This window comes from Stenella coeruleoalba, assembly GCF_951394435.1.
Source record: "Stenella coeruleoalba genome assembly, chromosome: 16".
Taxonomy (NCBI): domain Eukaryota; kingdom Metazoa; phylum Chordata; class Mammalia; order Artiodactyla; family Delphinidae; genus Stenella; species Stenella coeruleoalba.
The window spans coordinates 56190782-56217212 of record NC_137162.1 but is presented as its reverse complement, the minus strand read 5'-3'; the positions used below and the strand labels follow the sequence as shown (position 1 = coordinate 56217212).

The window sequence follows — 26431 nt, the reverse complement described above, 5'->3', positions numbered from 1 at the left end:
TACACAATAAAAGGAAGTTTGCTGAAGTGCAGAACCAAGATGGCGTAGAAAGACCCTGAGCTCATCTCCTCTCATGGGCACACCAAAACCACAACTATCTGCAGAACAACCATTGATGAAAAAGACTGAAACCTACCCGAAAAGATCTTCTACAACTGAAGACATAAGAAGGAACCGCAATGAGATGGGCAGGGGGACTCGCGATATAATCAAATCAAGTCCCATACCTCTAGGTGGGCGACCCACAGCAAATAATTACAGTGCAGAGGTTCTCCCTGTACTTAGGAGTGAGAGTTCTGAGCCCCATGTTGGTCTCCCTCAGCCTGGGGGTCCTGCACAGGAAGATGAGCCCTTAGAGCATTTGGCTTTGAAGGCCAGCAAGGATTAACTGCAGGAGTCCCACAGGCCTGGGGGAAAGAGAGACTTCACTCTTAAAGGGCACCCACAAAATCTCACGGGCACCAGGACCCAGGGTAAAAGCAATGATTCTATAGGAGCCTAGACCAGACCTACCTGCTGAACGTGCAGAGTCTCCCTGAGAGGTGGGGGGCGTGGGGGTGGCCACTGCGGCTTTTACCCTGGGGGCATAGACAGTGGCATCAGCCATAATTGGAAGTTGGTTCTACCACCTGGAGGAAGCCAGCACTTGGGCGACATCTTGGAATCCTCCCTCTAGCTCACAGGTACCAAGACCTGGCTCCACCCAACAGCCTGGAGACACCAGTGCTGAGATACAGAGGTATCCCCCACTTTTCAAAAGTTTGCTTTACGTCACTTTACGTTTAGGAAAGATCTACATTAGCACCAATTTCAAACTGAAAGAAATCTGAAGATGTTTGCTTTTATGGAAAAGGTGAAAAACACAAAGCGCATCGGCATTTGTTTTGCAGCGGGTCCTTAGGCATCCCTCACCCCAAGGAGTGAGAGTAGCACTGCCAAGCTCTTCCGGGAGCAACACTCCACATCTCAGTGTCAAGCCCCCATCGCTCTGAACTGTGTCTGTGAGCATCTGTGCCTCATCTCCATTTATCTGGTGTGTCAGTTAGCAAGAGGTGTCCTAAGGTAATTGCTATTTCGCTTTATACCATTTTGGCTTATGAAAAGTTTCATAGCATGGCTCTACTTTCAGTTAGTGGGGGAAACCTGTATATAGATATATGGGGAGACACCAGCCTAGGCAGCAGTCACTGTTTTGGGGTCTCCGGAAGCCCAAGGTATGTTTTTAATAATTCATTTACCCTGGTTTTTCTGTAGAAGAAGGAAAAGTTGTTTTGTTAGAAAATGGATTTCTCGTGTTCTAGCCTAGGCTTCCCTTTGGCTGATTGCATTTGAGCTGTTTCCTAATGACTCTTTTCATCATGTGTGTAGAAAACCCATAAAAGAGTACATCCTCATTATGTGGAGATATTTTCTTAAATTTGAATGCCAGGTAGCCTCTTAAAAGCATTTCCAGCCTGTGTGTGTGAATTTATGTGTATATATGAACGTTCTATGCACGTGTTTCATGTATATGTTTGTATGTGCATGTAACATTTTGGTTCTCCCTATCTCAGCTACCCTCTCCCAGTGTCACACTCTTTACCTTGTAAACATCAGTCTACTACCTTCAGAATCTTGATTTTTAATATTCCATTCTTAAGAGACTGTGCTATATTTCCAGTCCTCACTTTAATAATTCCTTAGCTCTCATCTGACCTCATCAAAAGTTCAGTCTCCAATTCATTAATCCTACCATTCTCTCATAATCCTTTAGTTTTCTGTCCTTCCATTCTCTCCTCATGCAGGTAAGAGCCTGTCATCTATTACTACAGTTCAGTGTTTGCAATCTCAGAAGTTTACGGGGTCAGGCAGAAAACATAAACAAGTGAAACAGGCAAGACGGAACATAGTAAGAATGTGTAGGGACATGGTGAACCAAATTGTGTTCCGTTGAAAGTCATTCGAATGCTTAGTTTTAATACAGTGGGCTAGCCAAAGAAAATCTGTCTCCAGGCTAAATTTGCCCATTCATCTCTCCCCTTATTGCTAACCTCCAAAACCTCAACTTTCGTTGAACTCACTCCCTGCTTTCTCCACGTCTGCATCCCAGTTGCTTCAGATTGTAGAAGGGAAAAATCATACCGTCAGGCTGACCATTCACTTTCAATTCCCATCCCGAGGTGGGCACTCCACCTCCCACATCCTGAGCATCCATCCTCCCACACTTCCTAATAAACTTTCTGTTCCACTCTCAGAGATGACAATTTCATACTTTCTCCTCTCCACATATCTCCTTATTGGGATGCTTTTAGCAGCAGTAATAGACTTCTCACCCACAATGGCTTCTATTTATAAGAAATCCTCTCTCTAACCTCAGTTACCTGTTATCCTATTTCTTTCTCTCACTGCAGTCATTATAATCTACAATCATTTGGTTTTGCTTGCTGATTTTGGGTGTTTGTTTGTTTTTTTTTAATTTCCCTCCAGCAGAACACAAACTCCCTGAGGGCAAGGACCATGCCTCTCTTATTCACCAAGTACCTCCAGGGTCTAGAACAATGGCTGCCATATATTATTATAGCTACTTGTTAAGTAAGGAATTAACAAGGATGAGGACAAGGTTCAACATGTTTGAAATTCCGAGAAATTCGGGATAAAGCGTCGTTTCAGGTAAGGTCTAGAATAAGGCTTGGCAAACTTGGTTCAACAAAGGGGCAGATAATAAATATTTTCAGCTTTGCAGGCCATACAGTCTCTGTCACAACTCTTCCATTCTGCTGTGACAGCATGAAAGCAGCCTTGAGTAATACACATTGACTAGGACTGTCCAGATTTGGACCACAGTCATCGTTTGCAGACCCCTGTTCTAGATGAACAGATTCTTCGTACAAACCAAAATCCTGGGCTCATACTATTACTTGTGGGTGCTCAAGAAATGATATATGCATGCCTGAATTCACATCTGTACTATCTACTGAAAGGCAGCACATCAGAGGCGTTGAGAGTATGGACCCCAGAGCCAGGTTGCTCTGTTCAAGTCCTGGTCTTCACATACGTGCTTTGTGACCATTCCATTTCCTCATCCTTGAAATAGGGATAAAAACACTGTCTATGTTGTAGAGGTAAATGAGGATTAAATGAGGTAATCTTTGTGAAACACTGAGAACAGAGCTTGGCACATAAATGCTAAATGTATGTGTTGAATAAATGTGGAATGTGTTCTTGCTAAGCCCTTTGCAGACACTGTCACATTTCCTTCTCACAGAAGCCCAATGAGGTAGGTATAAGTATTATCTCCATTTTAAGGATATAGATAATGGGATTCAGAGACATTAGGTAGGATTCCACGGTCACACAGTTAGTAAGTGATAGTATTAGGGCCAGATGAATACATTTAGAAATAAAAAGCTCTGAAAAGTATAATGCATTTCTCATCCTCAATATCAATTCAAAATAAAGGTAACTAATATAGACTGGCTTCTGCACTGGTTTTAAAACACAGCTGCAAATACTCTGACACAATTCTCATCAGGAGGAATCCCCTCCTCTTGAATCTAGATGGATTTGAGACCGGGTTCGTGCCCCGGTCCGGGAAGATCCCACATGCCGCGGAGTAGCTGGGCCCATGAGCCATGGCTGCTGAGCCTGCACGTCCGGAGCCTATGCTCCGCAACAGGAGAGGCCACAACAGTGAGAGGCCCATGTACTGCCAAAAAAAAAAAAAAAAAAGAAAAAAAAAAGTTTACTACAAGCAACTATATGCCAATAAAATGGACAACCTAGAAGAAATGGACAAATTCTTAGAAAGGTACAATCTTTCAAGACTGAACCAGGAAGAAATTGAAAATATGAACAGACCAATCACAAGTACTGAAATTGAAACTGTGATTGAATAACTCTCAACAAACAAAAGTTCAGGACCAGATGGCTTCACAGGTGAATTCTATTAAATATTTAGAGAAGCGTTAACACCTATCCTTCTGAAACTATTTCAAAAAACTGCAGAGGAAGGAACACTCCCGAACTCATTCTATGTGGCCACCATCACCCTGATACCAAAACAGGACAACTTTACCACAAAAAAAGAAAATTCTAGGCCAATATTGCTGATGAACTTAAATGCAAAAATCCTCAACAAAATACTAGCAAACTGAATCCAACAGTACATTAAAACGATCATACACCGTGATCAAGTGGGATTCATCCCAGCAATGCAAGGATTTTTCTGTATCTGCAAATCAATCAGTGTGATACACCACATTAACAAATTGAAGAATAAAAACCATATGATCATCTCAGTAGAGACAGAAACAGGTTTTGACAAAATTCAACACCCACTTATGATAAAAAAAATCTCTCCAGAAAGTGGGCATAGAAGGAACCTACCTCAACATAATAAAGGCCATATATGACAAAGCCACAGCTAATATCATACTCAACAGTGAAAAGCTGAAAGCATTTCCTCTAGGATCAGGAACAAGACAGGGATGTCCACTTTTATTCAACACAGTTTTGGAAGTTCTAGCTACTGCCATCAGAGGAGAAAAAGAAATAAAAGGTATACTAATTGGAAAAGAAGTAAAACTGTCACTGTTTGCAGATGACAAAATACTATACACAGAAAAACCTAAAGATGTTACCAGGAAACTACTAGAGCTAATCAGTGAATTTGGTAAGGTTGCAGGATACAAAATTAATACACAGAAATCTTTTGCATTTCTATACGCTAACAACAAGAGATCATAAAGAGAAATTAAGGAAACAATCCCATTTACCATCCCATCAAAAAGACTAAAATACCTAGGAATAAACCTACATCAGGAGGCAAAAGACCTGTACTCTAAAAGCTATAAGACACTGATGAAAGAAATTTAAGATGACACAGATGGAAAGATATACTGTGTTCTTGGATTGGAAGAATCAATACTGTGGAAATGACTATTCTACACAAGGCAATCTGCAGGTTCAGTGCAATCCCCATTGAATTACCAATGGCATTTTTCTAATAACCTATATGGGAAAAGAATATGAAAAAGAATGGATATACATATATGTATAACAATCACTTTGCTGTACACCTGAAACTAACAGAACATCGTAAATCAACTCTAATATACAATAAAAAGTAAATTAAAAAAAAAAAAGGAAGCTCAAGCCACCTGGAGAGGCTGTACATAGCTGCTTAAGTCAGTAGTCCCATCTGAGCCCAACCTTGGAGTCACCCCTGCCCAGAAGCCAGACACGTAAGTTGAAAGTCTTCAGTCCCCAGTTATGGAGTAACCCACAGACATTAACTCTTCCCAGCTGAGGCCCCAGACATCATGGAGAAGACAGACCATCCCCACTGTGATCTGAGTTCTTGAACCACAGAATACATGAACATAATAAAATATTGATAATTGGTGGTTTATGTGACTAAGTTTCAGGGTGCTTTGTTAGCACACAGACAGACAGAACAGCTTTTTTTTCCAGATTTTCCTAAACTAGAATTATAATTAAGTTCATCATTGCTGGTCTTCCTTCATTTCTCAGTGACCTTGCTTTGCTGCTCCCTTGAAAGTCTTTTGAATCACCCAGAATTAGAAAGAGCTTGGGGCTTCCCTGGTGGCGCAGTGGTTGAGAGTCCGCCCGCCGATGCAGGGGACACGGGGTCGTGACCCGGTCCGGGAAGATCCCACATGCCGCGGAGCGGCTGGGCCCGTGAGCCATGGCCGCTGAGCCCGCGCGTCCGGAGCCTGTGCTCCGCAACGGGAGAGGCCACAGCAGTGAGAGGCCCGCGAACCGCCAAAAAAAAAAAAAAAAAGAGCTTGGATTTGTACCCAGGAGGTCTTCCTTTGGAGAAGGCTGCTGACCCCCACACACTACTAGATGGTCACAAGCAAACCATTTCATTTCTTTGGGTCAGTTTCCTCTTCTAAAAGCCTGCTTTGCAGGATTGCCATGAGAATCATGATACCATGGGCATAACACTGCTTTCAAGGGATTTAGACTCCAGGCTTACGGCAAGAGACCTGGGGCAAAGGGTAGTTTTAATCTTCCTGGAGTTCCACTCTTACAAAGAAGCACATTTGCCCAAACAAATCCATAGTGCTGATGCCACAGCCAGCAGAAGAACAAGCGCGCTTCTCACCATACGCTGGGGGCTCCTAAAGGGTCTGCGTGCGCACGTGTAGGTAATTTTATAGTGGGCCAGCCTGGTGATGTTGAAACAACTCAAGTGTCTGACATGAAAGTGAGTGACAGTACTTGGAACCAGGGCCATGAAATGCAAGTACATTGCAAATCACTCGGTCGTGCTGTCAGGGGAATCGTAGTCACCATATATATTTTCCTAAATGTAGTTTCCCAGCAAACCTTTCATAAGATTCACGACTGTGACTGACCTCTGCTACGTGCTTGCCTCCACAGCTTCCCCTTTCCCCTCCAATATAACGCGGGCTTGTAATGCACGTGTGGCAAACACCATTGACTGGCTGCCGAATCACCATTCCCAGCACCCTTCTCGCTTTCTGCCTCCTTCTAGAGAATCCTGAAAGCTGATACTTGCCATCCCAACTTCCCATGCAGCTAGGGGCAGCCAGCGTCCGTGAGGAATAAGCAAAAGTCTTTTGGGAAAGGTCATTCGTACAATATTTTTCTTTCCTGCTATGACGATACATAAAGTCACATAAAGCCGGCACAGCCTTTCTCACTTACCCTTTCTCCTGCCTTGAATGCAGAGTGGACGCAGCTGTAGCAGCCACTTTGGGATAATGAGGGCAACTCCAAAAGCAGTATCTGCTCTGATTTCTTTGAACCAACCACTTTCTCTGGAAGAAAACACAGGTCCAGTTTGTGTAAGCCACTGGAATTGTATTTTTCTTTTACTTGCAGATGCAGAGAGTTCTAATATAAAACTTGTACCATGAGCAACTGAACCCTTGTCCTATGTGAGCAGGTAACTTTCCTTTCCCTGCCCCTTATGAGGAAGGTAAAACCAAAAACCCTTGAATGTAAAGTCACACTAAGAGGCCACAGATTTCTCTGCCTCTACGGTCCATGACCTCACAGACAGTCCCTCCAGTAAAGTTCTGCCACTCTGCTTAGACCACTGCCACAGCCTCCCTGATTTTCTTCAGTTCCCTATCCCGGTGCCCTCCCGTCCTCCACACTGAAGCCACAGAGATCTTTCCAAAAGCCAATGTCCGCCCATGTATTCCTGCTGAAGGGAGCAAACCAGGGCTTGCTCATGAAATCCTGAACTTCTTCACTCTGCTGAGAAGGCTTGCCTTGACCTGGCCTCTGGGTCCCTCTCCAGCTTCTGTTTCAAGCAATTCTTTTGAACTTTCCCCTCTTCATTCTCAGCTCTTCAAACTCAGCTTCAGCCACACAGAACTGAAAAATCCCCCCTTCTGGGCTTCCCTGGTGACGCAGTGGTTGAGAGTCCGCCTGCCGATGCAAGGGACACGGGTTCGTGCCCCGGTCTGGGAGGATCCCACATGCCGCGGAGCGGCTGGGCCCGTGAGCCATGGCCGCTGAGCCTGCACGTCCAGAGCCTGTGCTCTGCAACGGGAGAGGCCACAGCAGTGAGAGGCCCGCGTACCGCAAAAAAAAAACAAACAAAAACAACCCTTCCTTACACTTACACACACACACACACACACACACACACACACACTCCGCTCTACATTTGTTCGTCCCACCACTGGCTCCCATAGTACTCTACACCAGTATTTAGAGCAGCAAATACAAAATACAAGTAAATATCTTTCCCGCAAGATGGTAAGCCACCCCAGGGCAAGGCCTGAGGATATCTTGTTCACTGTTGTGATGCCAACACGGGTATTCTGATCAACTCCTATGCACGCCATTGACGTGGGACGAATCCTCCACCTTAAGTAGTACGTGGCTGAGCACCCAGCCCCAGACCGATTATCAGCCATAAATACTCACAGAGAAGGGGAGGAGGACCCCTCAGGCCAGGCAGGACCACACAAGGACTGCACTTGGGAGGAGAGAAAACCCGCAGGGACTGTGGGATTCAGGCTTTGTAGTGAAGAGTGAGGTAACCCTTTGTTCACGTGGAGGGATGTGATTGGCTTGTTTGAATAATTTCACGATTTGATGGGGAGGTGAAACCCATTAGGCTGAAGACCAGCTAAGGCGCAGCTGATTCTACTGATCAGGGAACTTGTCAGGGAGGGAGGCTTTCCTGCTGGGCTGGGGAGGTGGGGCGTATCTGGCAAGAACAGGGAAACTCACAGCTAGGCATTTGGGGCCGAAAGAGGCTCAAAGTTGTCAAGGCAGCACTTGAAATTTTAGATTTTACAATACAGAAGAGAGAAAAAGGGAAGAGGGGAAAGGAGGGAGGAAGGAAGAAAATTTCTCTTTATAGTCTGGCCTGACTTAATTCAGTGGTTACTGTGATAGACTATTTCAAGACCAAAAGTTAGGGTGACTTTTCAGTTACCACCTGGAGCACTTATTGATTGGCTGGCCCCAACCCCATTCCTAACCTCCTTTTCTTTATCTATTTTCCAGCCAGGTCTAGTCATGTGTCAAAGTGCTGGCCAATGGGACATGTGTAGATTCATGCTGTGGGATTTCCAGGAAAGTTTTTGCTGCTTGATTTAGGCAATATCCTTTTCTCCTTATTCCTCCTACTTTGTTCCTGCTGGAATGTAGATATGATGGCTAGAGCAGCAGCAGCCATCTTGTAGCCACCAGAAATAACCAGGAGAATCATAAAGATGTGCAACATCTCAAATAATTTGCCTTTTATTCATTACTTCTCAGGAAGCTTTTATGTAATTGGGTTTTACTTTTTTTCATTTAGGATTTAATCAAATATTTTTCATATGCCACTCAGTAGTCTTCAATAAGTATCACATTGTCCACATAGCAAGAACGAAAACAGGAAATGAGAAATGGAGTCATCAGTTGGGAAATCAGTGAAGCATAAAGTATGTTGTGTGGTTGCAATCCAGGATGAAGCCATGGACACTGAGTTGACACTAGGCCCTCTGTTACAGGATGCCTGCCTATAAGGTGGAAGTGGATACAAGAGGGCCCTTTTCAGCTAGATAATCTTACTCTTCATTTTTTCTAGGTATTTTTTCCAACTTTTGTATAGCGTAAAACTATTTCTATATGAAAAAATAAGTTTTAAAAATTGCTCTTACTGAAGTTGGGAGTAGGGTGGGGTGGGGTGGAACTGGCCCTATATTCTCTGTCCTTCCCTTCCTGCCCCCAGTGGCAGCCCTTGAGAATGTTCAGTGGATGTGAAGGGATCATAGACCATCCCACATCATTCCTCTGAGCAAAGCAAGGCAAGGGTAACTCACAGTCCTCTGAGAATCTGATGAAATCTACTGACCCTCTTCTTAGAGAAAAAAATGCCCACATAAAACTGCTCACAGTTTCAGAGGGTTAAGAATCCCACTTTTAAAACAACAGTGAGGGGCTTGGGCTTCCCTGGTTTGCACCTTGGTTAAGAATCCGCCTGCCAATGTAGGGGGCACAGGTTCAAGCCCTGGTCTGGGAAGATCCCACATGCCGCAGAGCAACTAAGCCCATGCACCACAACTACCGAGCCTGCGCTCCAGAGCCCACGAACCACAACTACTGAGCCTGAGTGCCACAACTACTGAAGCCTGCATGCCTGGAGCCCGTGCTCTGCAACAAGAAGCCACCACAGTGAGAAGCCTGCACATCGCAACGAAGAGTAGCCCCCGCTAACCGCAACTAGAGAAAGCCTGCGTGCACCAACGAAGACCCAATGCAGCCAAAAATAAAAATAAATTTATTTTTGAAAATTAAAAATAAAAACAACAGTGAAATTCAGGGGCCATAACTGCCTCTTTCTAATTTCCTTCTGCTACTTTTTTGCTGCTGTTTCTCTACTTGTATCAGTCTGTTCTTTAGAATTATATTCTTGGATCCCAGCCTATGACTGGACATTCAGATGTGCCAAGGGTCTCAGGAAGTGCAGAGGTAGCGTCACTGTGGGACATTGTCTTCCTACCAGTGAAACTAAAGTTGCTTATATCCAACAAGAGTTAAAGATTAGGGATGAAGAAATTGGGTAAACATGACTGTGGATGGCCCCCAACTATGCTGAGTGCCCCATAATTCACATGGGAACTCTCCTTCCCCATCCAGGTGTTGTGAACCTCTGTCCTCACACAACTTCCCCCCAAAGAGTCCCCACGCTCTAGGGGACTCCTCACACTATAGAATATGCCGACTCTCTGGCATAGCCATCAGGTACACATCTGTTCCTCTCCTTTCTGGGCTTCATCCTGCTTTCCCCTGCAAGGATTCTATTTATCTTTCATCAAGCCTCACTCTACCTTTGTGAAGATGAGCTTTTTCCTGCATTGATCTTCATCTCGACTCAGTCCCCAGCTCCTAACCTGCTCATCGTCTGGGCTCCTCTGCAATTATATTTCTCCATGTGCAAAGTCAAAGTTAGAGATGCATGGAATAATAGGCCAAGGAAGAAAGGCTACCAAGTGAATCAAAAAGCCAAGACCTAAACTTGATAGAACAGACAGTAAGTACTAATTGAGTTCAGAGGAAAGCAGAATTAACAAGGGCTGTGTAAAGCAGGGTAAGGGTCACAGTGATGCCTGGATTTAGGTGAAGCCTTGAAACTACTAGGCTTTATTTAAGCACTTATAAAGCTTACCATGTGTTAAGCTCTGCACCAAATATCTCACTACAGAAGCTCTTTTAATCCTCACAGTATCTCAAGGGAGGAATTATTATTATGCTGATTTTGCAGATGAGGAAACTGAAGCTCAGTATCACAGAGCTGGGATTTGACCCAGGTCCATCCGATGCCAAAGCTTTTTATGGACTCCAGAACATGTGATTGATGGTGTCTGGCACATAGGAACTGCTCTACGAATATTTGTTAAATGCATGGAGTGAGAATTAATGAATGAAGCACTTATGTGAGAATGAGAAGGCTCATATATCTTGTCATGTGGATTATACATCCATGGTGGAGGGGGGAAGCTTCCATGCAGGAAGTGGTTGGTCAGCTACTGAATCACTGATACTTATTGAGCACTTACTATGTTCTAAGGGCTTTAACACTTCAGGACAATCCTCTGAGTCAACAGAAATATACTGAGCACTAGACACTCTGGCTGGCCCTGTTTTGGGCCCTGAGGATGGCAAATTACCCTCAGGCATTCTCAGCCCAAATGCAGAAGAAAGACCTGTACTATACCTCACACCACAGGTAGGGCTACCTGAGGGTTTAATTTACGTACTCTCCTCACCCTCTACAATCGTGAACAATCCATCAGGAGTTAGATTTCTTTGGCTCTGGAGATGTTAGAGTGGTCCATGGGCTCTGAACATAGCTGGAATCCACCCCCCCTTTCCCAGTTCTCACAAACTTCTCATAATAGACTCCCATATAGTGCGAGTAATTTACAGTATAATGAATTTGTTTTATTCTGGTTCAGTCTGGGCACTGCGGCCCCTGGCTGCCTTCCTGTTGTTTTATTTACTCCTCAGCCATTCTCATTTTTGTAGCTACTCCCTTTAACTCTCTTTTTTCTGTAAGGTCATTCTAAGGACAGGATGTTGCAATGGCCAAGATGAGCTGTGAACGAGTGCAAGCCAGGTGTGTGTTGGTGATTCTCTCTCTTCTTTCGGGCTCTCTGAAATCTGGCGCATAAAGAAAAACATCACACGCTCGAGATTTAAAGCCGAAATTCCGATTTTGAGGTTGGTGTCATTCAGATGAATGCCCCTGAGCCCAGGCACAACAGAGCAGTTACTGGGAGAGATAAGGTGATTCAGTGTCATACCTTAGTGAGCTATAACTCACAAGGGGTTGGGGAGACATTTTTGTAACCACTAAGATGTGTAAGGCCAGCCTCAGCCCTCTATATTGCTGTTTTCTACAATGGCTGTTTCCTGGAGAATCCATCTCTTTCACCACAGGGTGCTAGGGGAATTGAGAATGAGTCAGTTTGCTATGCTGGCCTTGTTAACACCTGTGGCAGGACATTAATACAGGATAATAGTAATCACATTGGTGTTAAATATTTGCAGTGTTAGGGCAATAACTTTGAATCTCAACTCACTACATCTGATGAATAGGGATGCTGGTGGTGGCACCAAGGAAGATGGACCCCTCAGCCTTCTCATCCAGACAGTATAAACACTGCCGTGCTCAATGCTTCAGTTATATGTGAATACAATTCAGATTAGCTTCTAATTATTTCTGGGCACATGCTCTTTAATGCCAGAGCCTTTAAGTCACAGCGGTCAAAGGGTAATGCATCCTAACAGGTTACAACATCCCCAAGGATTTCTTGATTGACATAAAAATGTTTTTTTTTTCCTCCAACTGATTGACACTATGGCCGGTGTGAAGTGATGGCCAAGCTTCTAGCTGTCCATTAAAAGATCTTAAATCGAGGAGGATGTGACTTCAATAATTAGCTTTCACATTTGAGGGTTGAGACCAGCTGGGCTATAGATAGTGTTCTTTTAGGAGTTAGGGTACATCAGGGATGGTGGGACAGTTTTTCAGTTGAGCCTCTCGGCGCAAGCAACTTGAGAAATTGGTTTCCAAAATTTCTGGAGTGTCTTTTTTCTTTTCCTGGAGGAACGTAAATTACAATAAAGCAACAGGATGAACTCAAGCTAGGGGTAGGAAATTTGCCAATAAGAAGAGTTAGCCTTTGTCTTTGTAGAAACCCTGTGCAAACAGGTGGGGAAATGTGTTTACCTTCAAATACTGGACCACGTATTTCAACCATTCATTGTTAAAGTGAGCAGATGTTGTGTCTCAGGAACTACAATGTACTGTAACCAAATGGGTATATTCGGGAAGGGTTGCAGAACTAGCATCCCACTGTGTTCTAAAGCTCTGTGTGCCAGGAGGACAACATTCCCTTGACCTTCCACAACTAGTCTCCCATTCTCCTGCAACTTGATCTATATCACTGCTTTGATTTGGACAAAGGGTCTTCAAATGCATGTTTGTTCACTGGAATGTTGGAAGTTTGGGAGGCAAGAAATCCATGGATCTGAAGTCTGCTGTCCCCTCAAGAACTCCTGGGGAAAAAGGACCTGGATTTTCCTTATGTTTGGGACAGACAAGCCAATAAGAGGAAGGAAGTAATACGAAGTAAAGATGATTCTAACATCCTGGAAAGGCAAACCATATATTTTGCTTAAAAATTAAATCCAGGCATACCTGTTCAATGTGTGCGATCGAGTTAACAGTTCTTAATCTTCTTGCCTTCAAGTTCCCTACCCAGCTAAACCGAATAAAAATTCACAGTGTCTCCTATGCATGCTGATGCTATAATCAAAAGAAAAAAGGCTTTTCAAGGAGCTCACTTTGTAATGAAAGAGTAAGATACAATACATAAACCAAATAATGAATCCTTCGTGCTAAAGCACCTGGAAAATGCATTCACCAAGGGGTGTGGAAGCACACAGAAGGAAAGGATTCATTTCTCAGGAAGAGAGAAATGATCTACAAAGCCAAGAAAGGCTTAATAGAGAAATTGATATTTAAGCTGAGCCTGAAAAATGAGTATGATTGTGCCAGGTAGAAAACAAACGGGAAAGTGGGAAATTCCCAGCAGCATGCCTAAGGTGCTGGCATCATGTGATCTTCACCCATTGGGATGTCCCAGCAAGGCAGAGAGGAGAGCAGCAGCGAAGTCTCCAAGGGCACATTCATTTCCTCAGGAACTGCTAGTTGAGAATCTACTATGTTTCAAGCACTGAACTATGCAATAAACACTATAATGATGTTGTTAAAAAGTAAAAAATTAATGGAAACCTCGATTAAATAGAGTCAGGAGAACAGAGAGGGAGGGAGCCCAACAGGATAAAGAAAGACTCATCTTCTTTCCTGGCAGGGACTCAGCTAATGAAAAGCCATGAACCCTTTGTTTACTACAGCCCTCCCAACTTCCTCCTTCCCTCTATAAAAGAGTTCTCTTGCCCTTGCCCATCAGAATATCAATGGACATTATAGGGAACGTTTGAAATCCCCAAACTTAATTCCCTTAAAACCAAACTGGATTGCAGTAACTTCAGCATTTCCGGAACGGAGTGGTATGCCTATTTTGATCGATAGTTTGAGGCTTCCGAACTTTATCAGGTGCCTGAAATTGCCTCTCTGAAGAATAAGAGTTTAAGATTAACTGAGGCAAACCAACAAAGAAAGATAAGATGCTTCCTGAAACCCCAGACTCTTTTCCTTGTCTTCTTTGCCTCAGGTTACCCCTCCAGCACAATCTTATGTCTCTCCCTTGGCTCCATGGCCAGGCTCTGCCACTGGGGCCATCTTCCTCATCCCTGCCTATGATGCCTCCTCTATACCCTAAATTCCCCTGTATTGAGTTTCTCACCAGAACTTCCCCTTTTCTCGGAAATTCTTCCCACTACCTATTCCTCTGAACGTGTCAGACCCTATCCCTTTAAACATAAACCTCCTGAGCCTCCAGAAGCTAAACCCTTTATTTCTTATATTCCCTGGACTGAAGCTGAACTGGGAGCCATAGTCAAAGATTTCCCCAAAGTAACTGAATAACTTCATCGACTTTTTGAGGAACTTAATAGAGTCATTCAAACTTGGCAGCCGAGTCTCTCTGACTTATGCTGCCTGGTTCATATGCTTATTGGTGGAGGCCAGGATCAGCATTGGATGAGAAATACTAACTGGGAAAATCCTGGAAGATCTCTAGAATTACGACCGGGGAGCTCGCTAACTTCCATGACCAGGCCCAGGCAATCACTAGGCAACTTCATCAAGCAGTTCCTAGAGCTTTTCGGAAGCTTGTTGATCGGAACAAAATTCAGGCTTGCACACAAACGTCTTGTGAACCTGTTCATGATGATTACAATCAACTGCAGATTATTTTTCAAGAAAGTTCTGGTCTTCCTTCAGGTGTTGATTCCACCTGCATAGCTTTTAACTCTATGCTTATTAATGGGCTGAACTGGGACTTTTCCATTAAAACGGACCAGGATGGAATGGCAAACTGTGTCCACTCCAGATTCAGTGAATCTGGCAAACCAGCTCTCCCACACTCTAGATAAGTCACCAAAATGGAAGACCATCAAAATTCTTAATCGTCAACCCCAGCAGATGAAGGTTCCTAAACAGAACCAAAACCTTCTAGTTTCTGCTATTATTGCAAAGAGCCAGGATATTGGAAAAGGGACTGTTACAAATCTAAGTGCCTTAGGCACTTTCAACCCTCTAACCAGCCTTTCCAACGCCCTCCCAATTCTAATGACGGGCTCTGAGGAAGTACAGGGACTTTTCCCAATCTTCCCTCTTAATCAGCTTGGAGAGACATTTCTCCAGAGTGGGGATGAATCTACTCCAGTCCTAACTGACACCAGAGCCACACGCCGGGTGCTCAACCCCACTATTATAAAGCAGCCCCTGCCTTGGAGTTCAGAAACAGTTCAAATAGCGAGGATCTCTAATGCACCTCAAGAGGTTCCTGTCCCTGAGCCTATTCCATTTTTCTTAGACCCTTTAAGAGATACACAATTTTTTCACTTTAGTTCCTCAGCCCCTATGCATTTATTAAGCTGAGACTTCTTAGAGAAGTATCATGCCAGAATTTCTTTCTCTCAGAAGGGGAAGCAATTCTAAAATTTGGCAGTAGTCATCCAATCAGCCAACTAGGTGAATTAAAGGACCCTTTCACATGTTTTATTTGTTCCATCTTTGATGGTACTAGAGGTGATTCTGAAAACAGTGACCATCTGTCCCTACTGAATCAGCTACCACCTTCCTTATGGGCAAAATCTCCAACCGGTATTGGCAAAATTCACAGTGCACCTCCCGTCAAGATTCAAAGAGATCCCTCAAAACTTCTTCCCAGAATTAATCAATACCCAATGAGTAAAGAAGCCTTCAAGGCATAAAGTCCATAATAGGAGATTACAAGTCTCTAGGCCTCCTTGTCCCTTGCACTAGTCCCCGTAACACCCCTATTTTACTGGTGAGAAGACCTATGGCCAAGGGTGGAGATTTGCTGAGGATCTCTGAGCACTAAGCTACGTTGTCATCCCTGGACACCCTGTTGTTTCTCACACTCCTGCCTCACTAGCATCCATTCCCATTGGATGTAAATTCTTTACTATAACTGATCTATGCAGTTCGTAGATAATCTTCTTTAATATTTCAGTTGATGAAGCTAGCCAATACCTTTTGCCTTCATTTGAGAAAAAAAAAATCACCTGGGACAGTAATGCCTGAAGGTTTCACTGAGAGTCCTTTGTATTTCTCACAAATCCTGAAGGCGGACCTGGATAATATAAAGTTCCCTAGAGGTTCTATTTTGTTCTATTTTGTTGCAATATATGCATGATTTGCTTCTTTGCTCTCCTTCTCAAGCCTTCTCACAGGAAGAGTATCCGCTTGCTAAAGCTTTTAACCTTAAAGGGACATAAGGTCACCAACATTTTTTTTCAGTTTTCTGTAACCCGGGTTTGATATTTAGGGCATCTGCTATCAGAATTAGGGATACATCTAGACCCAGATAGACTTCATGATGTCTTAAGTTTCCCCAACCCAAAACTGAGTGCCAACTTTGAAGTTTTCTTGGGCTATATGGTTATTGCCAAAATTGGATTCCAAATTTCTCTCTTAACAGCCAAACCTCACTATATTTTACTAAGCTATAACAACCCTGACCCAGTTTTATGGGGAAAACTGGACAACATAGCTTTCAAGGCCTTAAAGGAGAGTTTGATGAACCCACATGCCCTTGGGCATCCCAATTATGAGATTCTTTTTCCTTTTGTATATGAAAGGGAAGAGAATGCTCTTGGGGTACTCACCCCAAAACACAGGGACCACCATCAACCCATAGGGTGTCACACCAGTAACTGGACCCTGTGGTGCGAGGATACCACCCTTGCCATAGACCAACTATGACCATTGCCCTTTTGATTAATACCACCTAGAAAATTGTGGTGGGATCCCCTCTCACTGTTTTTGTATCTCATGTAGTAGAAGCCCTCCTGAATTCTCCTCACACTCAACATTTCTCAGTCAGCCGCCTCACTTCCTATGAAGTCCTTTTGTTAACTACTCCTCACATAATCCTTTTATGTTGTAGTAACCTTAACCCAGTTACTTTTCTCCCCTCCAGCATTAACAGAATTCCTCATGACTGCTTAACGCTAACTGATCACCTCCTGACTCCTTGTGATGATTTACAGGAAGCTCCTCTGAGTAAACTGACTTCTCCTGCTTCTCTGATGGTTCCTATTTAAAAGGTGACCATGGCAAATATCGCGCCAGGTGTGCTACTGCAACTCCTTTTGATGTTGTTGAGGCAGCATCTTTACCTATGGCTACTTCTGCCCAACAGGCTGAATTATACACTCTTACAAGGGTTTGTAGCCAAGGACAAAACTGCCAATATTTATACAGATAGTAGATATGCTTTTGAAGTAGCTTATGATTTTGGAATATTGTAGAAGCAACGTGACTTCCTTACTTTCAGCAGAAATAAAGTTGAACGTGACCCTTATGTTCAGGAATCACTGGACGCAATACTTTACCTGCCACTTTAGCTATTAAGATTCCAGAGCATTCTAAACTTTGACTCTCTGGGAGGTAAAGGAAATCACCTCGGTGATATTTCCTCAAGGAAATAAAAGGGGCTCACAGCAGCCAAGCCTCTGTCATGGTCCAAAGGGATGTTTCCTCAAATGATAGCTTTAGAAAACTGGCTAGAGAAGCCAAACAGTTGGACCCAGAAAAGGAAAAACAAGAGTGGAAATTCAACAATTGTTGGTTTGATAAAAAGAGAAAGCTCTGGTTTGGACCAAATAACAACCCCGTCCTACTGGAGACTCAAATTCCCACTTCTCAGCAATGTGCATGCATTAAACCCTTGGTCTACTGGCAAAATTACAGCCTTCACGCATCAATATTGGTGGGGAAACGTTAACGAGGCCACAAAAGGCACCTTCCTCACTTGCCCCACTTGTCTAAACTACAGCTCAGGGAAGCCTGTTGGTACTGCTCCCAGATATTTTAAACTGCCTAATGGACCATTGGAGGTCTGGCAAATGGATTTCCTACAACTTCCTCTGTCTCATGGATATAAATGTTTTAGTCACAGTCTGTTTTCACACTAGACTGAAGACATCCCTTGCAGACAGGCTACTGTCTCTTCTGTGGATAAAGTCCTTATGGGAAAAATTATCTTTACCTATGGAAGTCCTCTTGAACTTCACAGTGATCAAGGAACCCATTTTACTGGGCAGGTACTTGGAAAAGCCTGTACTCTCTAGCCAGTTTTACAGCACTTTTACTGTGCTTACCGCCCTCAGTCCTCTGGTTTATTCTACTGCACTAAAGGCATTATTAAGACTATCGGTAAAAATTGTAGAAGCCCTCCAAATACCTTGGCCAAAAGCATTGCCATTGGTCCTTCTAAATCTCAGATTTACCCCTTTGGGAGCTCATAAAATCTCACCCTTTGAGATGGCCATAGGATGCCCAATACACTTGGCTCCTTCTTCTTTTGACTCACAACTTATAGAAGGAGAGATCCTACAATATTATAACGGTCTAATTGCTTCTATTAAAAATAACCATGCTTTGGGACTTCCCTGGTGGCGCAGTGGTTAAGAATCCGCCTGCCAATGCAGGGGACATGGGTTCGATTCCTGGTCCGGGAAGATCCCACATGCTGTGGAGCCACTAAGCCTGTGCGCCACAACTACCGAGTCTGCGCTGTAGAGCCCACGAGCCACAACTACTGAAGCCCGTGTACCTAGAGTCCGTGCTCCGCAACAAGAGAAGCCACTGCAACAAGAAGCCCACACACCGCAACGAAGAGTAGCCCCCGCTCGCCGCAACTAGAGAAAGTCTGTGCACAGCAACGAAGACCCAACGCAACCAAAAATAAATAAATAAATAAAATTGATGCTTTAATAAATAAATAAATAAGCATGCTTTGGTAAAGCAATCTTTTCACAGTGCGCTCCCTAGAGACAAAGACCTTAAGCATCACACCTTACCTCCTGGAGATTTTGTCCATTGGAAAAGACACCTCCAGAAGAACTTGCCTCAACCTTGCTGGAGAGGCCTCTATCAAGTACTGCTAACCAACCCTTATGCCACCAAACTCCGAGGAATATACTCTTGGATTCACATGACACACTTAAAGAAAGCACCAAACCCTGACTGGCCTGCACATCATCTGGTGATCTGAAAGTACAGATTTCCCAGAATTGAAGCACATGACATCTGATGAGACAGCTTTCCCAAGATATCCCGACCAGGCCCCTTAGAAATTGGCCACCAGATCTTTGATGATGATATATAACACTTCAAGATCTCCAACGTCTGTGATAAAAAGTGCTCGAAAGTTCTCCCTCCTACCCCTCCTCGTTACTCAAATGTTACCTCAGTAGGTTTCCAGTCTGTACGCTTTCCCTCCCATGTGAAACACTACACTCAGGCAAGGTCCCTCCTGGCACTGAGGGACAAAAAGCCACAGAAACTGGGAAACCTGACTCCTGATTAGTGATGTTTTTAGAGGAAGATCTTGATCGAAAGGGAGAAGTGTAAAAGAATAATAATAAACAGAAACCTCAATTAAATAGAGTCAAGAGACCACACTCTCACTCCCTGCGCGGATAGCAGAGCCCAACAGGAAGAAAGAAGATGGCTGGCAAGAACTCAGCCAACGAAAAGCCATGGACACTTTTGCTTACTCTAGCCCTCCACTTCCTTTTCCCCTCTATAAAACTGTTCGTTCCCCTTTTCCTTGCCAAGCAAGGACTAGCACACGGCTTGCCATGGTTGCAGACTCTAAATTACAATTCTCTGCTGATCTCGAATAAACCCATCTTTGCTGGAGAAGTATCTGGAAGTCGACTTGTTTTAGGTCAACAGTGGAGACAGAGTACTGCTGCTTAGCTTTTCCTTTATCCCTTTTTCTTTTCCATTATCAATGTGATGTTATTATACGAACTCACTACCATATATTATGTATCTACTATATATTATATAATATATACTCTTATGTATATAAGAAAGTAACATAAGAAAGTTAAAAGAGTTTGCATTTTATAGTAACTTGTGTCGCTGTTGCCAAGTAGAAGAGGTGTGCTGAAGTGAGAAAAGGAAATAATTGAGGTTTTTTAAAAGCAATTTTATATATATTGTATACTTACAATAAATATATATTAATATATTATATACATTTCCGAACCTCTAATTTTTTAGTAGTACTAAAGTTCTTGTGTCACAGTACACTTGGTCGTCCCCTCAAGTTTATTTTTAGAACACCAATGTTGAGCACCGATTTGGTATGTGGGTGAAGAACAGAGGAGAAAGGAAAGAAGAGAGGATTAAAAATGGACATGAAAATTGAGAGTAGATAGCCAAGGCCTTTAAATACCATCACTTGTAGGGGATGAAGCACCACTGTGTAAATAGTTGATCTGAGAAGATCACAAAATCACATCTAAGTGTTAGAAATAGAATATTGTCAGTGGATGGCTAGAGGGTGGCCAGAAACAGGCAGGAAGGAAGGGGACCAGTCAGGAGGAAAAGATATATGAATTGTTGAGGTCCTTAGCTATGCCGGTGGCTGTGAGAATAGATAGGAGGGGTCAGGATGGAGAAATATTCATTAACTGAGAACTGATTAGATGTGGGAAGTGTTGGAGCAGAATGAAGATATCAAGATCGATGCTTAGGTTTCTCTCTTAAGCAGAGTCATGAATGCTGTGCTATGACTGACAAAGGAAATCCAAGATGAAGAAGCAATCTGGGGGAATAACATCAAGGGCAGTTCCGGACCAGATGAGTGTGAGGTGTCTGTGGGTGTTCAGGACAATTACAAAAAGTAGAAAGTTTGGGGAGATGAATACATAACAATTAAGGAACCACTAGATTTCAAATAAAAGGCAGGGAAAGTGTAGGGGAAGAAAAGCCATTGAGGAAAAGACAAATGTTCAGAAAGGTGGGGAGAACTAAGGGAAGGGAAATAATATTTATCTAGTTTCTGTTTTAAATCAGACACTGCTATGTACTTAACCTGTGTTATGGCATTGAATTCTCAAAGTAAGCCTAAAACTAATCATATCCCACTTTATACATGTGGCTGAGATGTTTTGAAATACTAATTGACATTTTTCCTACAATATCTTTGTACCCACTAGCCTTTTCCCTTGTGGCATTCATTGATTCATAGAATAAATGTTACAGAAGTAGGAGGAAAAGGCTTTTGGTTTTAAAGAGGCTATGCCTTTAATTTTCAAAAATAAATAGATATAGAGAATCTAAAAACCAAGAGAGTTGTGTCTCTGATTCTCATCTAGAGCCCTGGGGAGCACGAAGCCATGGGTAGAAATGACACCCTGGTGTGCCCAAGCTGATTGGCTACTGGCAGCCTCACAGAGTTGCTGGTGTCTCAACAAGATGCAAGGACAGTAGAAGGATTCAAGATGAGAGTGGCATGGAAGTGGGGAAGGGTCTTAAAGAGCCCCACCAAATTTCTGATAGCCAAAGAAAGCCAGGGAGAAGCAGACTGGCTCCTGGATACCCACAACGGGCATGAAACTAGCTCAGATAGGGGTGGGTCTGATGAGGCCTCGGGTTCACGCATGAGACCTGACTCAGGGGCAACCTGCATGAACCGACAACAAAAAATTGGATGGAAATGGGCATCTCAGCAGATGTCAGTGTGGATAGATCTTGACTAATCCAGGATGAGAAATCCTCCCAAACCTTAAAACTATATAAGTCCCCAAGAACAAAGAAAAAACCTTCGGAAAAGAAAAGGGAAATCCTTGAAATGGCTGATATCGAGTATTTGTCCCCTAGCCAAGTGGGGGCTTGAAACATTGGAGAAAAATAAAGTTATATTTCTTGTGCTGCTAAAGTTGTGGTCAAAGATTTGTATCCACAATAATCAGTAAAACAGCATTTAGGAGAAGAGGTTAAGATGATTTTTCAAAGGCCATGCAGGTAGGCAATGATGGAGCCTGTATATAACTGTAGGTCCACCTGGCCCCAGAATCCTTGCTCTTGCTACTATTCCATTTGCAATGCACATGCCCATTTTCTAGACTCGGTCTGGCCAGGAAAAAGTCCCTAACCTTTCCTGCTTTTATTTCCCTGTGGTGCTGAGGGCAAATCGTAGAGTAAGTCAGCTAAAGACCAGACCCAGGTCTTTGTCTGTAAACCTCACATTGTCCCTTCTACTTCAAGAAACTAGCAACAAAGTCACTACTTCTTCCTTTGACACATGAAGGGAAAGGTTAGAGTTGGGTAAAAGCAACATAAGTTTAGGAGGGCAAGAAAGTAAGTTAAAAGCATTTGTATTTTACAGTCATTTTTGTTAGTTTTGCCAAGTAGAAGAGGTCAGCTGAAGTGGGGAAAGGAACGGGTTGAGGTCTTTAAAGCAATTATATAATGAAAATTTACAGTATGCCAGGGGCTGTATATTAGTGCTACTCAAAAGCACAGCCCGGGGCTTCCCTGGTGGTGCAGTGGTTGAGAGTCTGCCTGCTGATGCAGGGGACACGGGTTCGTGCCCCAGTCCGGGAGGATCCCACATGCTGCGGAGCGTGAGCCACGGCCGCTGAGCCTGCGTATCCGGAGCCTGTGCTCCGCAACGGGAGAGGCCACAGCAGTGAGAGGCCGGCGTATCGCAAAAAAAAAAAAAAAAAAAAGCGTGGACAAATGACATTAATATCACCTGGAAGCTTGTCAGAACTGTGAGTGCCTAGCCTCCATCCCAGATCTATTGAATCAGAATCTCTTGGAAGAGGGCCCAGAAATGTGTATTTCAATAGGCCCCTCAATTGGGTATTATTATGCACACCGAACTTCACCAAGGGCTGCTATAGAAATATGAAAAGCAACTGATCAGAGATGAGGAAATGGATTATGGAGAAATATGGGCCCAGGAGCTTGGAAATCTTCAGCATGTAAAGTAGTCCGTGATCATGGTTATCATATTCTCGACATGAGATTGGAGATAGAATCAAAGAGAAAAGGCTATGTTGATCCAGAATATGTGACGTTTGCAGGATAGTGAGCAAAAGGTAAAGAAGAAGATAAAACGAAGGAGTCTAAGAGAGTGCAGCTGATGTGACTGACCGACATTAACATCGCAGGGAGGGTAGAAGTAATCCCAGGATGGAGATGATTAATGGGGAGTCTTATCCAAAGTTAAGGAATTTAAGGATGCTGTGATGTCTCGATGTCACTTTCTTGCAATGAATGGCAGGAGAGGTGGAGGGAGATGGTCAGATCAAGGTATGGGGGTACAAGTAGTTTGCTGAAGTGGAGTAGAGGTAAAAGACCGTGTCCTCTTAGTCACAATCGATTCCATACTTTTCCTGATTTAACAAGGAGGTCTAGTCACCAGCAATATGGGGACAAATTACCAGTAAAACCAGAAAAACCATGCCCTTTCTGTAACCTCTTTCTTGGTTTTATTCATCCATGTCTCATCACTCCTCGCCTTCCTCAGATTCTAGTGTTTGCTGAAGGTGAATAAATCTGCAATCCAATTCTGTCTCCCCAACCTGTGAATTAAGATGGAGCTTCAGGGCTTCCCTGGTGGCGCAGTGGTTGAGAGTCCGCCTGCTGATGCAGGGGACGTAGGTTCGTGCCCTGGTCCGGGAAGATCCCACATGCTGTGGAGCAGCTGGGCCCGTGAGCCATGGCCGCTGAGCCTGTGCGTCCGGAGCCTGTGCTCCACAATGGGGGAGGCCACAACAGTGAGAGGCCCGCGTACCAAAAAAAAAAAAAAAAAGATGGAGCTTCAGGATGTGTACACACACACAAGCCTTGCTTCTTCATGAAAGATTATCTTCTCTTTTGCTTGTCTAGAGAAATCATTTGATTTCTATGTCTTGCGTTAGGCCACTGTCCGTAACAACAGTGGAGTCATTTTGATGTGCTCTATGAGGCAATGGGCACTTTGAAGTTGAAAGACAGAACAGACATGGGTAAACAGTACTCTGAGCAGACTGCTAGTGCACCATTAGTGCCAGCAATTATTGCACCGAGTGACACATCTGATGAAAAGTCAGCTACCTTCCTCCGGGAAGTGTCTCAGTAGCTACAACTAGGGACTTCTGTGGGTTTTTTCTTTTCTTTTCTTTCTTTTTTTTTTTTAATGGGCAGAGCTTGTTAATTCCCTCTTGTTAAAGTCTCCATTTCTCTGGGTGGGGGTCGAGGTTTTAGATCCTGGCTTCATGGGAGCCAGAACAGATCCAAGGCTATTTCCTGGAATGGGATATGTAGTGGCCTTTTGATTGGTCCTTTCCAGGCTTCGTTTTTGCTCAGTTCCTCCTCTGCCTGTCATTATCCTTGACAGCTTTCCTTTTCTGGTTGTGGAAATGCAGATGTGACGGCTTAGAAACTAACAGCTATGTCTAAAGAAGACTCAGCATTTGATGGGCTGTTTTTTTGATCATCATATATAGCACTATGTGCATGGCATTGTCTTAAGCAAGCCTACCAATATTAACTCACACAATCTCCATAATAATGATTGAAGGTAATCATTATCCACATTTTTTCAGACAGGGAAACTGAGGAACAGAGGTGCAACAGAGGCCAAGAGCTCTTGAACAGCAAAGTAGGATTCAAATCCAGGCAGTTTGGCTGCAGGTGACCCAGCTGCCTTCCTGGCTGTGCTGTGCTCTGTGGACAATGTGACCTGGCGTCAGTATGGGGAAGGGGGGATCTAGCGTACATAGTGATGAGCTAGAGGGGGTGGAGTTGGGCTTTCTGCAATTTGCACTGAGATTCGTCCTTCAGTGCTTGTTTTGGAAGAATAGTTGCTTTAAATGGCTGACACCAGGACTCCAACTGCTTGAATAGTGGCTTCCAATCACAGAGGACCCACTGTGTTAGGGGCCACTACAGCTGGGACTAGGACAACTAGCCCCTGATTAGAAAATGGTACAGGGGAAAGATCAGATGCACCCATTGATGGGGAGGTAGTTCCAATGCCAGAGATGGAGTGACTACCCACATGCCACGAGCCTATGTAACTGAGAAACGCTCAGGAGCGGGGGAACATGACCCGAGGCTGGGGGTGGTTGTGTCAGGTGCTGGGAGGAGAGTTGCTGGCAGGTATTCTTTGCAGCTGGTTGCCTAATGGCTGGTTCTGTAGCCACGACTAGTCTGGCTCAGTCCAAATGGGAAAGTTTTCTGAAATCTCTACATCTGTTCCCCAAATCTGACGCCTGAGGTAGTCCATACTTGTGTGTATTTTCTTTTTTTTTCCTACAAAACTTATTATTTAGATAGAATTCCTGCTTTAAGCGAGAGTACCAGGACCTGAGAATTTTGCCCATGCCAATTCCCTGGCATGTCAAAGACTATGTGGTCTAATCAGATGGCATATTAATGACAATAATGAAGGCTGAACACTCTTACTCTGTTATGCAGAATTGAGGAAGCGTGCCTTATAAACATTAATAAACAGAAACCTCAATTAACATCGTCAGGAGGCCAGAAGGGGAAACTCTCATGTCCTATGATGATAGGAGAACCCAACAGAAAGAAGAAATGCTTCTTATTCTTGCCTGGCAAGAGCTCAGCCAATGAGAGACTGTCACAACTCAACCAATGAAAAGTCACTATACTTCGAACTCTCAATTCCTCCAATGGGCTCTTTGTTTACTATTAGCCCTCTCAACTTCCTCTTCCCTTTTTATTTAATTTTTTGGCCACTCCATACCCTTGTGGGATCCTAACTCCCTGACCAGGGATTGAACCCTGGGCCCCCTGCTTTGGAAGTGCAGAGTCCTAACCACTGGACCACCAGAGAATTCCCCCTCTTCCCCTCTTTAAAAAGCGTTCTTTTATTTTCACTGGGGACTTGTACTTGACTCGTCATGATTGCAGACCCTGAATTACAATCCTTTGCTGATCCCAAATAAACTCATTTTTGCTGGAGAAATAACTGGCAGTCTATTTGTTTTAGGTCAGCAGTCTTTAGCCAGATTTCACTATAAATGTGGCAGAATATTTCTACCTCCTCACCCTCTTTTCTTTCCCTAGTCCTACTGCTAGCTGGGAATTGGACTTTGGTAAAACTGGCTAAAGAAGTGGATTACCATCTGAAATTTTTAAATTATGTTGAAAATATGGCAAGGCAAAGGTTTATTCATCTTGTAGGTATTCCAAATATCAGTTCATTGTAGGTTTTTTGTTGTTTTGTTTTGTTTTGTGGTACGCGGGCCTCTCACTGTTGGTGGCCTCTCCCGTTGTGGAGCATAGGCTCCGGACGCGCAGGCTCAGCGGCCATGGCTCACGGGCCCAGCCGCTCCGCGGCACGTGGGATCCTCCCAGACCGGGGCATGAACCCGCGTCCCCTACATGGGCAGGCGGACTCTCAACCACTGCGCCACCAGGGAAGCCCCATTGTAGGTTTTATGCCTGTATCACAATTCCCACTAA

The 26431-nt window shown here is 43.8% G+C and overlaps 1 protein-coding gene across 1 annotated transcript in view; it reads right to left on the bottom strand.

Moving 5' to 3' along the window:
- LOC307175081 (uncharacterized protein) overlaps positions 1-26431 on the bottom strand; it is a 107327-nt gene that overhangs the window by 78043 nt on the left and 2853 nt on the right. Inside the window, exon 2 of the mRNA XM_079899926.1 lies at positions 6676-6788. The gene's annotated coding sequence lies outside the window, so the exon portion shown is untranslated. The remainder of the gene's footprint in view (positions 1-6675; positions 6789-26431) is intronic.